The sequence below is a fragment of the Triticum dicoccoides genome, chromosome 6B (genome assembly GCF_002162155.2).
Source record: "Triticum dicoccoides isolate Atlit2015 ecotype Zavitan chromosome 6B, WEW_v2.0, whole genome shotgun sequence".
NCBI classification, from domain to species: Eukaryota; Viridiplantae; Streptophyta; class Magnoliopsida; order Poales; family Poaceae; genus Triticum; species Triticum dicoccoides.
The window spans coordinates 237202654-237214618 of record NC_041391.1 but is presented as its reverse complement, the minus strand read 5'-3'; positions in this window follow the sequence as shown (position 1 = coordinate 237214618).

Genomic DNA, 11965 nt, shown 5'->3' with positions numbered 1-11965 from the left:
TAAGTGGGTAGAAGCTATTCCAACTAGTAGTGATGATCATAACACTTCTATTAAAATGCTTAAAGAAGTTATTTTTCCGAGGTTTGGAGTCCCTAGATATCTTATGACTGATGGTGGTTCACACTTTATTCATGGTGCTTTCCGTAGGATGCTCGCTAAGTATGATGTCAATCATAGAATTGCATCTCCTTATCACCCGCAGTCTAGTGGTCAAGTAGAGTTGAGCAATAGAGAGCTCAAATTAATTTTGCAAAAGACTGTGAATAGATCTAGAAAGAATTGGTCCAAAAAACTTGATGATGCATTATGGGCCTGTAGAACTGCATATATAAATCCTATGGGTATGTGTCCTTATAAGATGGTTTATGGAAAAGCATGTCATTTACCTCTTGAACTTGAACATAAAGCTTATTGGGCTATTAACGAGCTCAATTATGACTTCAAACTTGCCGGTGAGAAAAGGTTGTTTGATATTAGCTCACTTGATGAATGGAGAACCCAAGCGTATGAGAATGCTAAGCTTTTCAAAGAAAAAGTCAAACGCTGGCATGATAAGAGGATACAAAAGCGTGAGTTTAACGTAGGAGATTATGTGTTATTGTTCAATTCTCGTTATAGATTTTTTGCAGGAAAACTTCTCTCAAAATGGGAAGGTCCCTACATTATCGAGCATGTCTATCATTCTGGGGCTATAAAAATCAACAACTTTGAAGGCACAAATCCGAGGGTGGTAAACAGTCAAAGAATTAAGCATTATATTTCAAGTAATCCCATCAATGTTGAAACTAATATTATTGAAACCATAACCCCTGAGGAATACATAAGAGACACTTTCCAGAACTTTCCAGACTCCGAAAAGGCATAGGTACGTGGTACGGTAAGTAAACCTACTCCAAAACAACTCTAATGGCATTTTTTATCAGTTTTGGATTATTTAAGAATTTTAGGAAGAAAGAAGTAGTCCGAAAGGGGCACGAGGCTCCCACGAGAGAGGAGGGCGCGCCCCCCTGTAGGGCGCGCCCCCCTGTCTCATGGGCACCTCGTGTGCCTCCCGGACTCCGTTTTCTTGTATGTTACGTATTTGGGTCAGTAAAAATTCATTATATATACTCCCGAAGGTTTTGACCACCGCATCACGCAAATATACTCTGTTTTCATTTCGAGTTGTTCCTGTTGCAGAATTAAGCAAGATGTCTTCTCGGGAATCAGTTGGGGAGAGCCACGTGTCTTACCCAACGCCAGGTCCAGGAGCAAATAGCGATGCCCATAACTTTGGACCATCAACGGAGGATGAGATGGAGGCTGATTTGAAAAGGATAGATGCCATGGAGGAAGATCAAGAAGTTACCTCTCGCCTCAAAGCAGAATTCACTATGGGGGAACTACCTAGCCTGGCTGTACCTACTTCGGTCACTCCTTTCAACTCCAGATTTCTTTCTTATGAAAATATGAAAAAGAGTTTCACTTGTTCTCCAGAAGCTATGCAGCATCCTTGGGTAAAAGGAGCTTTGTCTGTCACGGTCAAGCTCCGTAAAGAAAATATGGACCTCAAACAACAAGTCAATAAGCTCGAGGAGGAGAACCATATCCTGAAGGGCATAATCGCCAAGAAAATCATGACACCAACCGTGAAGAAGGAGAAATAATCACATGGGTATGGGCACTCCCCTTGGCGACTGCCAAGCTTGGGGGAGGTGCCCCGGTATCGTATCACCATCACACTCCTATCTTTACCGCTTTATTTAGTTTGATCCTTTTAGTAGTATCTTGATCTATTAGTTCGAAGTTTTGATGTCAAGTAGTTTTGAGTTTTTCTGTGTGATCTCTTTATGTAATCGAGTCCGTGTGCTATCTATAATAAAGATTAGTGTTGAGTCAAGGGTTTTGCTATGTTGCTATGATCTTGAGAAAGTAGAAAGAACAAAAGAGTTCATATTGATCTTATGGATAGTGATAACTTCACACATAGAAAGTATGAGGCATAAAAATTGTTGAGAGTTGATGAACGTAGCCTTGGTCATCGTTGCAATTAATAGGAATTAATAAGGAAAGAGGGGTTCACATATAAATATATTATCTTGGACATCTTTTATGATTGTGAAGCACTCATTAAGTATGACATGCTAAAAGAGTTGACGTTGGACAAGGAAGACAACGTAATGGTTTACGTTTTCCAACATCTCAATTAAAGTATATTGTCATTGACCTTCCAAACATGTTGAGCTTGCCATTCCCCCTCATGCTAGCCAAATTCTTTGCACCAAGTAGAGATACTACTTGTGCTTCCAAATATCCACAAACAAAGTTTTGCCATGAGAGTCCACCATACCTACCGATGGATTGAGTAAGATCCTTCAAGTAAGTTGTCATCGGTGCAAGCAATAAAAATTGCTCTCTAAATATGTATGACTTATTAGTGCAGAGAAAATAAGCTTTGTACGAACTTGTTGTGGAAGTAATAAAAGCGACGGATTGCATAATGAAGGTCCACATACAAGGGGCAATATAAAGTGACATTCTTTTGCATTAAGACTTCGTGCATCAACCCTAAATGCGCATGACAACCTCTGCTTCCCTCTGCGAAGGGCCTATCTTTTACTTTATGTTTTTACTTTATGCTTGAGTCAAGGTGATACTCACCTTTCCCTTTTTATTTTTATCCTTTGGCAAGCTCCTCGTGTTTGAAAGATCATGATATATATATCCAATTGGATGTAAGTTGGCATAGGCCATTATTGTTGACATCACCTAAAGGTGAATATGTTGGGAGGCAACACAATAAGCCCCTATCTTTCTCAGTGTCCGGCTGAAACTCTATAACCACAATAGGGGACTACAAGATAGTTGAGTATGTGAGCTTGCTGAAAGCCCTATTATTGACTCTTTCTGATGTTACGATAAATTGCAATTGCTTCAATGACTGAGATTATAGTTTGTTAGTTCCCAATGAAGTTTTTGAACCATACTTGACATTCTGAATTGCTTATTACTTGAACATAGGAAATCATATGACAAAACCATATATGTTGCTGTTATTAGAATGATCATGATGCCCTCATGTCCGTATTTTATTTTTATCGACACCTCTATCTCTAAACATGTGGACATATTTTTCGACTTCGGCTTCTGCTTGAGGACAAGCGAGGTCTAAGCTTGGGGGAGTTGATACGTCCATTTTGCATCATGCTTTTATATCAATATTTATTGCATTATGGGCTGTTATTACACATTATATCTCAATACTTATGGCTATTCTCTCTTATTTTACAAGGTTTATAATGAAGAGGGGGAATGCCGGCAGCTGGAATTCTGGCTGGAAAAGGAGCAAACGATGGAAACCTAATCTGCACAACTCCAAAAGACCTGAGACTCCATGAAACAACTTTTCAGATTTAATAAGAATTTTTGGGTAAAAGAAATAGGCAAGGGGGCCCACACCCTGTCCAGGAGACAGGGGGCGCGCCCCCCTATCGCCTGGGCCCCCTGGTGGGCTTCCGGCTGCCATCTTCTGCTATATGAAGGGGTTTCACCTGGAAAAAATCGTGGGAAAGATTACGGGAGGAAACTCCGCCGCCACGAGGCAGAACCTAGAGCTGTTCTGCTGGGGACACTTCCCTCCGGGAGGGGGAAATCATTACCAACGTCATCACCAACGATCCTCTCATCGGGAGGGGGTCAATCTCCATCAACATCTTCATCAGCACCGTCTCCTCTCAAAACCCTAGTTCATCTCTTGTATCCAATCTTGTATCAAAACCACAAATTGGTATCTGTGGGTTGCTAGTAGTGTTGATTACTCCTTGTAGTTGATGCTATTTGGTTTACTTGGTGGAAGATCATATGTTCAGATCCTTTATGCATATTATTACCCCTCTGATTATGAACATGAATATGCTTTGTGAGTAGTTACGTTTGTTCCCGAGGACATGGTGAAGTCTTGCTATTAGTAGTCATGTGAATTTGGTATTCCTTCGATATTTTGATGAGATGTATGTTGTCTTTCCTCTAGTGGTGTCATGTGAACATCGACTACATGACACTTCACCATTATTTGGGCCTAGAGGAAGGCATAGGGAAGTAATAAGTAGATGATGGGTTGCTAGAGTGACAGAAGCTAAAACCCTAGTTTATGCGTTGCTTCCTTAGGGGTTGATATGGATCCATATGTTTAATGTTGTGGTTAGGTTTACCTTAATACTCCTTTTTGTAGTTGCGGATGCTTGCAATAGGGGTTAATCATAAGTGGGATGCTTGTCCATGTTAGGGCAGTACCCAAGTGCCGGTCCACCCACATATCAAATTATCAAAGTACCGAACGCGAATCTTATGAACATGATGAAAACTAGCTTGACGATAATTCCCAATGTGTCCTCGAGAGCTCCTTCTTCATTATTAGAGTTTATCCAGGCTTATCCTTTGCTACATAAAGGATTGGGCCACCTTGCTGCACTTTATTTACTTTATTTACTTTTTGCTCGTTACTATTTATCTTATCACAAAACTATCTATTACCTACTATTTCAGTGCTTGCAGAGAAAACCTTACTAAAAACCGCTTACCATTTCCTTCTGCTCCTCGTTGGGTTCGACACTCTTACTTATCGAAAGGACTATGATAGATCCCCTATACTTGTGGGTCATCAGTGGACCAGGTGCATTGATGCTATCAATTATCTTCTCAATTTGTACTTCATTTGCATCACGATGATGAAAAGGACGAAGATTTTGCTCTTGATGATCAATGTCATCATTTGAGGGATTGTCTACAGGCTGAGCATTGTCTTCAGGTTGATTAGGTGCAGAAATGATAAGTTCCTCTTCAGTTGGAGCTTCAGACGGTATGATCTCTCTAATTCCCATCTGCTTGATTGATTCACTTGGAGGTACTTCATCTAGCACATTTGGCAGGTGCTCTCTTTGCGAGCCGTTAGTCTCATCGAACCGCACATCCACAGTTTCAACCACTTTATAGTGAAAGAGGTTGAAGACTCTGTAGGAGTGTGAATCCTTTCCGTAACCAAGCATAAAACCTTCATGTGCTTTCGGTGCAGATTTTCAAGTGTGATGTGGATCCTTGATCCAGCACCTAGCACCAAATACTTTGAAGTAGCTTACATTTGGCTTCTTACCAGTCAGAGTTCATAGGACGTTTTCTTCAGAAGCTTGTGAAGATAAACACGGTTGATGATGTGGCATGCAGTATCGATGGCTTCAGGCCAGAACTTCCATGGAGTCTTGTACTCATCGAGCACCGTTCGGGCCATCTCAATAAGGGTTCTGTTCTTGCACTCCATGATGCCATTCTGCTGAGGTGTGTATGGAGCTGAGAACTCATGAGTGATGCCCATAGTATCCAGATACAGGTCGAAGCCGGTGTTCTTGAACTCTGTGCTGTTGTCACTTCTGATATGCTTGATCTTGACGCCATAGTTCGTCATGGCACGATTGGCAAAGCATCTGAAGACATCCTGCACTTAATTCTTGTAGAGGATTATATGCACCCAAGTATATCTTGAATAATCATCAACAATGATGAAACCATAGAGGCAATTAGTGGTAGTAAGGGTAGAGTAGTGGGTAGGGCCAAATAAGTCCATGTGTAGCAGCTCGAAGGGTTGAGATGTCGTCATGATTGTCTTCGAGGGATGCTTGGCCCTCGTCATCTTTCCAGCTTCGCAGGCACCACATAGATGATCGTTCTTGAACTTGACGCCTGCGATGCCCACGACATGCTTCTTCTTCGCGAGAGTGTGCAAGTTCCTCATGCCAGCATGCCCTAGCCTTCGATGCCAAAGCCAGCATTCTAACGCTTTTGCTAGAAGACATACGACCATCTGTGGTCCTGCTGAGAAATCTACCATATACAAATCATCTTTCCAATACCCTTCAAAGACTAGAGACTTGTCAGATTCCATTAGCACAAGCCATCGATATTTTCCAAATAGCACAATCATGTTTAAGTCACAAAGCATTGAGACAGACATTAAGTTGAAACCAAGGGATTGAACAAGCATCACTTTATCCATGTGCTGATCCCTTGATATTGCAACTCTACCTAGACCCAATACCTTGCTTTTACCAGTGTCAGCAAATGTGATGTGACTCTTGTCTGATGGACGTAGCGTTGAATCCATCAGAAGACTTCGATCACCAGTCATGTTGTTAGTGCATCCACTGTCCATAGTCCATTCTGAAGCACGAGGTGTCATAGCCTACAGTGCAGTTTGGGGGATAGGCTTCACCATGCGAGTTGTGAAGCATAAACATTTGACGAGCAAGTGGAACATGGAAATTTAGATCTTGGTTAGGATAATAGAATGAGTGTCAAGGAATCCCGGAACGAAATACATAGTAAGACCATTTGGGCATTTTATCTTGCGCCCCACAAGATGTTTAAGGTCCCCAGCATTAGTATTGGACGCCTTTGATTTCCGGCTGGAGACCTTTCCCTGCAAAAGAGAGTTAAGTTTTCTTAACCACCCACATTTTCAGGGGTGGCTTAGAAGCAATGAGTCTAAGTGCAGCATCTGAGAACTTCGGCTTTGGAGCCCTAGTAAATAGCCTTGCAGGAGGTGAATAATACTCATAGGAATAAGCAGAAAAGTTCTTAGTTCTATGAACATAGTAGTTTGAAGAAACACGCTCATATTCATGGGTCTGAGTATGATTTCCCTACAAAACATTGACGTTAGGGTGACTCAGATGAGTCCTCGGTCTGTATGAAGCTTTTGGACCATATGAAGCCTTTGGTGTGGGGTTTGTCTTCTTCACAGGTGGTGTCATGATGACATTCACTGGAATATTCTCAAGACAACTTTTGGGTACCCATATCTTCTTCATAGGTGGCCCATTCCTGTAGTTAATACCAATGTACCTGGCAAACACTTCACCATTCTGATTCTTAAACAGTTTATAGTTTGCATCAAAGGATTCATCAACGATAATAGGGTTAGCACAAGTGAAACCAGATAAGGTGGATGGATCTAGTGAAGGTTCCTTTGTAGCAACCCATGTGGTTTTGGGGTACTGCTCAGGCTTCCAGTACGACCCATCAACATTCATTTTCCTCTCGAACCCAACACCCTCTTTCCTAGGGTTTCGGTTCAGAATCTGCTTTTTTAGGTCATCACGTAATGTCTGATGCCTTTTGAGACTTTTGTACATCCCTGTCTCAAGCAGTGTCTTCAACCTAACATTCTCATCAGCAATAGTAGTGGTATCCTCAACAGAGGGGTTAGTTACCACATCAGAAGTTGAAGATATTGCAACAGTAGTAGCAGTAGCACATTCAGCAACAGAGGCAGTGTTATCACGCTCAATGCATTTTAGACATGGTGGTTCAAATCCTTCCTGAGCAGGACTGATCTGTTGAGCGCGAAGTGACTCGTTCTCTTTTTGAAGATCTTCATGAATCGCCCTCAACTTCTCAAGATCTTGCTTCCTTTGAAGATAATCGTAGGAAAGCTTTTCATGAGTTGTTGTGAGCGCTTCATGACGACTTTCAAGTTCTTCGTACTTAACATGAAGATTTTTGATGTTTTCAATTAAGGACTAAGATCGAGTCATTTCCGCGTCCAACAGGTCATCGCTTTTGTCTAACAGCTTTTGAATATGTTCCATAGCTTTCTGTTGTTCAGTTGCAATTTTAGCAAGCGTTTTGTAACTAGGTTTGGATTCACCATCAGAGTCATCTTCACTTGATGTTTGAAATAAGAATCGCGTGATTTTACCTTGGCACCACGTGCCATGAAGTAGTAGGTGGGAGCCGAGTCGTCCTTGTCATTATCATCAGCGTTGGTGATGGAGCCATTGTCTTCAGTGTTGAAGATGGACTTGGCGACATAGGCTGTAGCTAGAGCCATACTCGCAACACCAGAGACGGACTCCTCCTCAGTCTCCACTTCCGCCTCCTCAGAAGCAGACTCCTCCTCTGAATCCATCTCCTTGCCAACAAAAGCACGAGCCTTGCCAGATGAGCTCTTCTTGTGTGATGAAGACTTGGAAGAAGACTTTGAGGATTTTTTCTTCTTCTTGTCATCAGAATCATATTCTTTGCTCTTCTTCTTCTTCTCATTGTCCCATTGTGGACACTCAGAGATGTAGTGACCAGGTTTCTTGCACTTGTGGAAGGTTCTCTTCTTGTGGTCATGGGTGGAAGCTTCATCATTCCTTGAGCTGGATCGTGAAGACTTTCTGAAGCCTTTCTTCTTGGTGAATTTCTGGAACTTCTTCACAAGCATAGCAAGCTCCTTTCCAATGTCTTTAGGATCACCAGAATTGCAGTAAGATTCTTCTTTAGATGAGGAAGCAGCAGCCTTTGCCTTCAAAGCGCGAGTTCGGCCATAGTTGGGGCCATAGATATCTTGTTTCTCAGATAGCTGGAACTCATGTGTGTTGATCCTCTCAAGTATGTCAGACAGATCAAGAGTCTTGAAGTCAGGGCGTTCTTGTATCATCAGGGCTAAGGTGTCAAATGAGCTGTCAAGTGATCTCAGTAGCGTCTTGACTATTTCATGCTTCGTGATCTCAGTGGCGCCGAGTGCTTGGAGCTCATTTGTGATATCAGTAAGGCGATCAAATGTGAGCTAGACGTTCTCGTTGTCGTGTCTCTTGAAGCGGTTGAAGAGGTTGCGGAGAACACTAATCCTTTGATCTCACTGAGTTGAGACGCCTTCATTGACCTTAGGGAGCCAGTCCCAGACTAGCTTCGATGTTTCCAGAGCACTCAGACGGCCATACTGTCCTTTGGTCAAATGACCACAGATGATGTTCTTGGCAGTAGAGTCCAGTTGAATGAACTTCTTGACATCAGCAGGAGTGACACCATCACCAGTCTTGGGAACGCCGTTCTTGACGACATACCACAGATCGACATCAATGGCTTCAAGATGCATGCGCATCTTATTCTTCCAGTAGGGATACTCAGTGCCATCGAAGATGGGGCACGCAGCGGAGACTTTGATTATCCCTGCAATCGACATAGCTAAAACTCCAGGTGGTTAAACCGAATCACAAAGAACAAGGGAGTACCTTGCTCTGATACCAATTGAAAGAGCTAGTTATCGACTAGAGGGGGGTGAATAGGCGAATTTTATGAAAGTCTTCACAACATGGGAGTTTCGAAGACAAACAATAGAAATGACACTATTCATATGCAGCGGAAGGTAGACTACACTAGAGAAGCCATAGTCAAGTATTCAATGAAGTGATAGCATGAAGACTATCAACAGCTAGGTAGTATGGATCAAGATGGAAGATAGTATGAAGCCAAATAGGACAAGTAGTCACACAGTGAAGTCAAACAGATAATGCAAGCAGGCAATGACTTCACGAAGACAAACAGTAAGTAAAGAGAAGTGAGAGATAGAACCAGTGGCTTCGGGAGGACAGAGATTTGTTCGACCAGTTCCAGTTGCTATGAAAACTGTACGTCTGGTTAGGGAGGCTGAGATTCAACTCAAAAGACCGCGTCTTCACCTTATTCCCCTTGAGCTAAGGACACCCAGTCCCCGCCCAATAACTCTGGTAAGTCTTCAAGGTAGACTTCCAAACCTTCATAGACTTCGTTCACCGGCAATCCACAATGACTCTTGGATGCTCAGAACGCGACGCCTAACCGGCTGGAGGATTCATAGTCCTTAAGTGTAACAAGTCTTCAGATCACGCAGACAGAAAGACTTTAGTGATGCCAAACACTCTTTGGGCTCTGGGTGGTTTGGGCTTTGTCCTTGCAAGGATTCTCTCTCAAATGCTTCGGAGGTGGGTTGCTCTCAAACGACAAAAGCCGTCTACTAACTCTGAGCAACCACCAATTTATGGTGTAGGGGGTGGGTTATTTATAGCCACTGGGCAACCCGACCTGATTTGTCCGAAGTGACCCTGGGTCACTAAGGAACTGACACATGTCTCAATGGTCAGATTTCAAACACACGCGGCAGCTTGACTTGGACTACAAGTAAAGCTGACTCATCCGACTCTAGATAAGTTTTGCTCTCATTGTCTTCGCTCGAAGACATAGGATTTGGTTGAGCATCACTTCAATCACTCTGACTTTGTTCACTTCGACCCCACTTAACAGTGCGGTGGTTCCTATGACTCAACAAAGAAGAAAAGGAAACAATGGAACAACTAAGACTTTGCGCTCCATAGTCTTCACGCGATGTCTTCTCATGTCATAGTCTGCAATGTGAATATCTTCACAGACCACCATTGTCCTCAATGTCTTCACACATTTTTAGGGGTCATCTTCGGTAGGTAAACTGAATCACAGAGGGACTACTACCTGTGTTATCCTGCAATTCTCACAAACACATTAGTCCCTCAACCAGGTTTGTCGTCAATACTCCAAAACCAACTAGGGGTGGCACTAGATGCACTTACAGCCAGGCACCCCCTGGCACACCCAGGTATCTTGTGCCCTCCTCTAAGGTCGATTGGGCCCTTCTTCTAGCGCAAGAAAGATAGTTTATGGAGAAAAATCGTGTAAAAATTTCAGCGCAATTAGAGTGACGGGTCTCCGTGAATTTAAGAAATGATGAAGGGCCAGATCTGGGGAACGCGAAACAGAAGAGAACAGAGAGGGAGATCCAATCTTGGAGGGGCTCCCGCCCCTCTGCTGCCATGGAGGCCATGGACCATAGGGGGAACTCTCCTCCCATCTAGGGGGGAGGCCAAGGAAGAAGAAGAAGGAGGGGGGCTCTCTCCCCCTCTCTCCTGGTGGCACCGGAACACCGCCGGGGCTAGGATCGTGATGGCGATCTACATCAACAATCTTGCTACCGTCAACACCAACTTTCTCCCCTCTATGCAGCGGTGTAACACCTCTTCGTCCCTCTATAATCTCTACTTAACCGTGGTGCTCAACTCCTTATATTATTTCCCAATGATCTATGGTTATCCTATGATGTTCGAGTAGATCCGTTTTGTCCTGTGGGTTAATCGTGACCTTGGTTGGTATGATTGTATATTTTATTTGTGGTATTGTCCTACGGTTCCCTCCGTCTCGCGGAAACGTGAGGGATCCCCGCTGTAGGGTGTTGTAATATGTTCACGATTCGCTTATGGTGGGTTGCGAGAGTGACAGAAGCTTAAACCCGAGTAGGTGGGTTGTTGCGTATGGGATAAAGAGGACTTGATACTTAATGCTATGGTTGGGTTTCACGACCTTAATGATCTTTAGTAGTTGCGGATGCTTGCTAGGGGTCCAATCATAAGTGCGTATGAGCCAAGTAGAGAAAGTATTTTAGCTCATGCCTCTCCTCATATAAAATTGCAAGAATGGTTACCGGTACTTGCTATCGATTACCTAGGAACAAATGAATTTCTTGTTGACAAAAGCTATCCACTATTATTACCTTGCAATTTATTCATAGTTTTAATCTTGCAAAGTACTCGTAGTTTTATTCTTGCAAAATAGTTTCATACTTGTTTAAGGTAAAGCAAACGTCAAGTGCGCGTAGAGTTGTATCGGTGGTCGATAGTGTTGGGAAACGTAGCATGCAATTTCTAAAAAATCCTACGCTCACGCAAGATTTATCTAGGAGATGCATAGCAACGAGAGGGGGAGAGTGTGTCCATGTACCCCTGTAGACCAAAAGCGGAAGCATTTGTTAGCGCGGTTGATGTAGTCGAACTTCTTCCTGTTCCGGCCATCAAGTACCGAAAGTACGACACCTCTGAGTTCTACACACGTTGAGCTCGATAATGTCCCTCGAACTCTTGATCTAGCAAAGTGTCGAGGGAGAGTTGCATCAGCACAACGGTGTGGTGACGGTGATGGTGAAGTGATCCGCGTAGGGCTTCGCCTAAGCACTACGTGAATATGACCGGAGGCGTAAACTGTGGAGGGGGCGCCGCACACGGCTAGGAATCAATATTGTGTGTTCTAGGCGCCTCCCCCTTCATATATATAGGTGGGAGAGAGAGGGGCAGCCAAGGGGGTGCCCAAGTAGGAGGAATCCTACTTG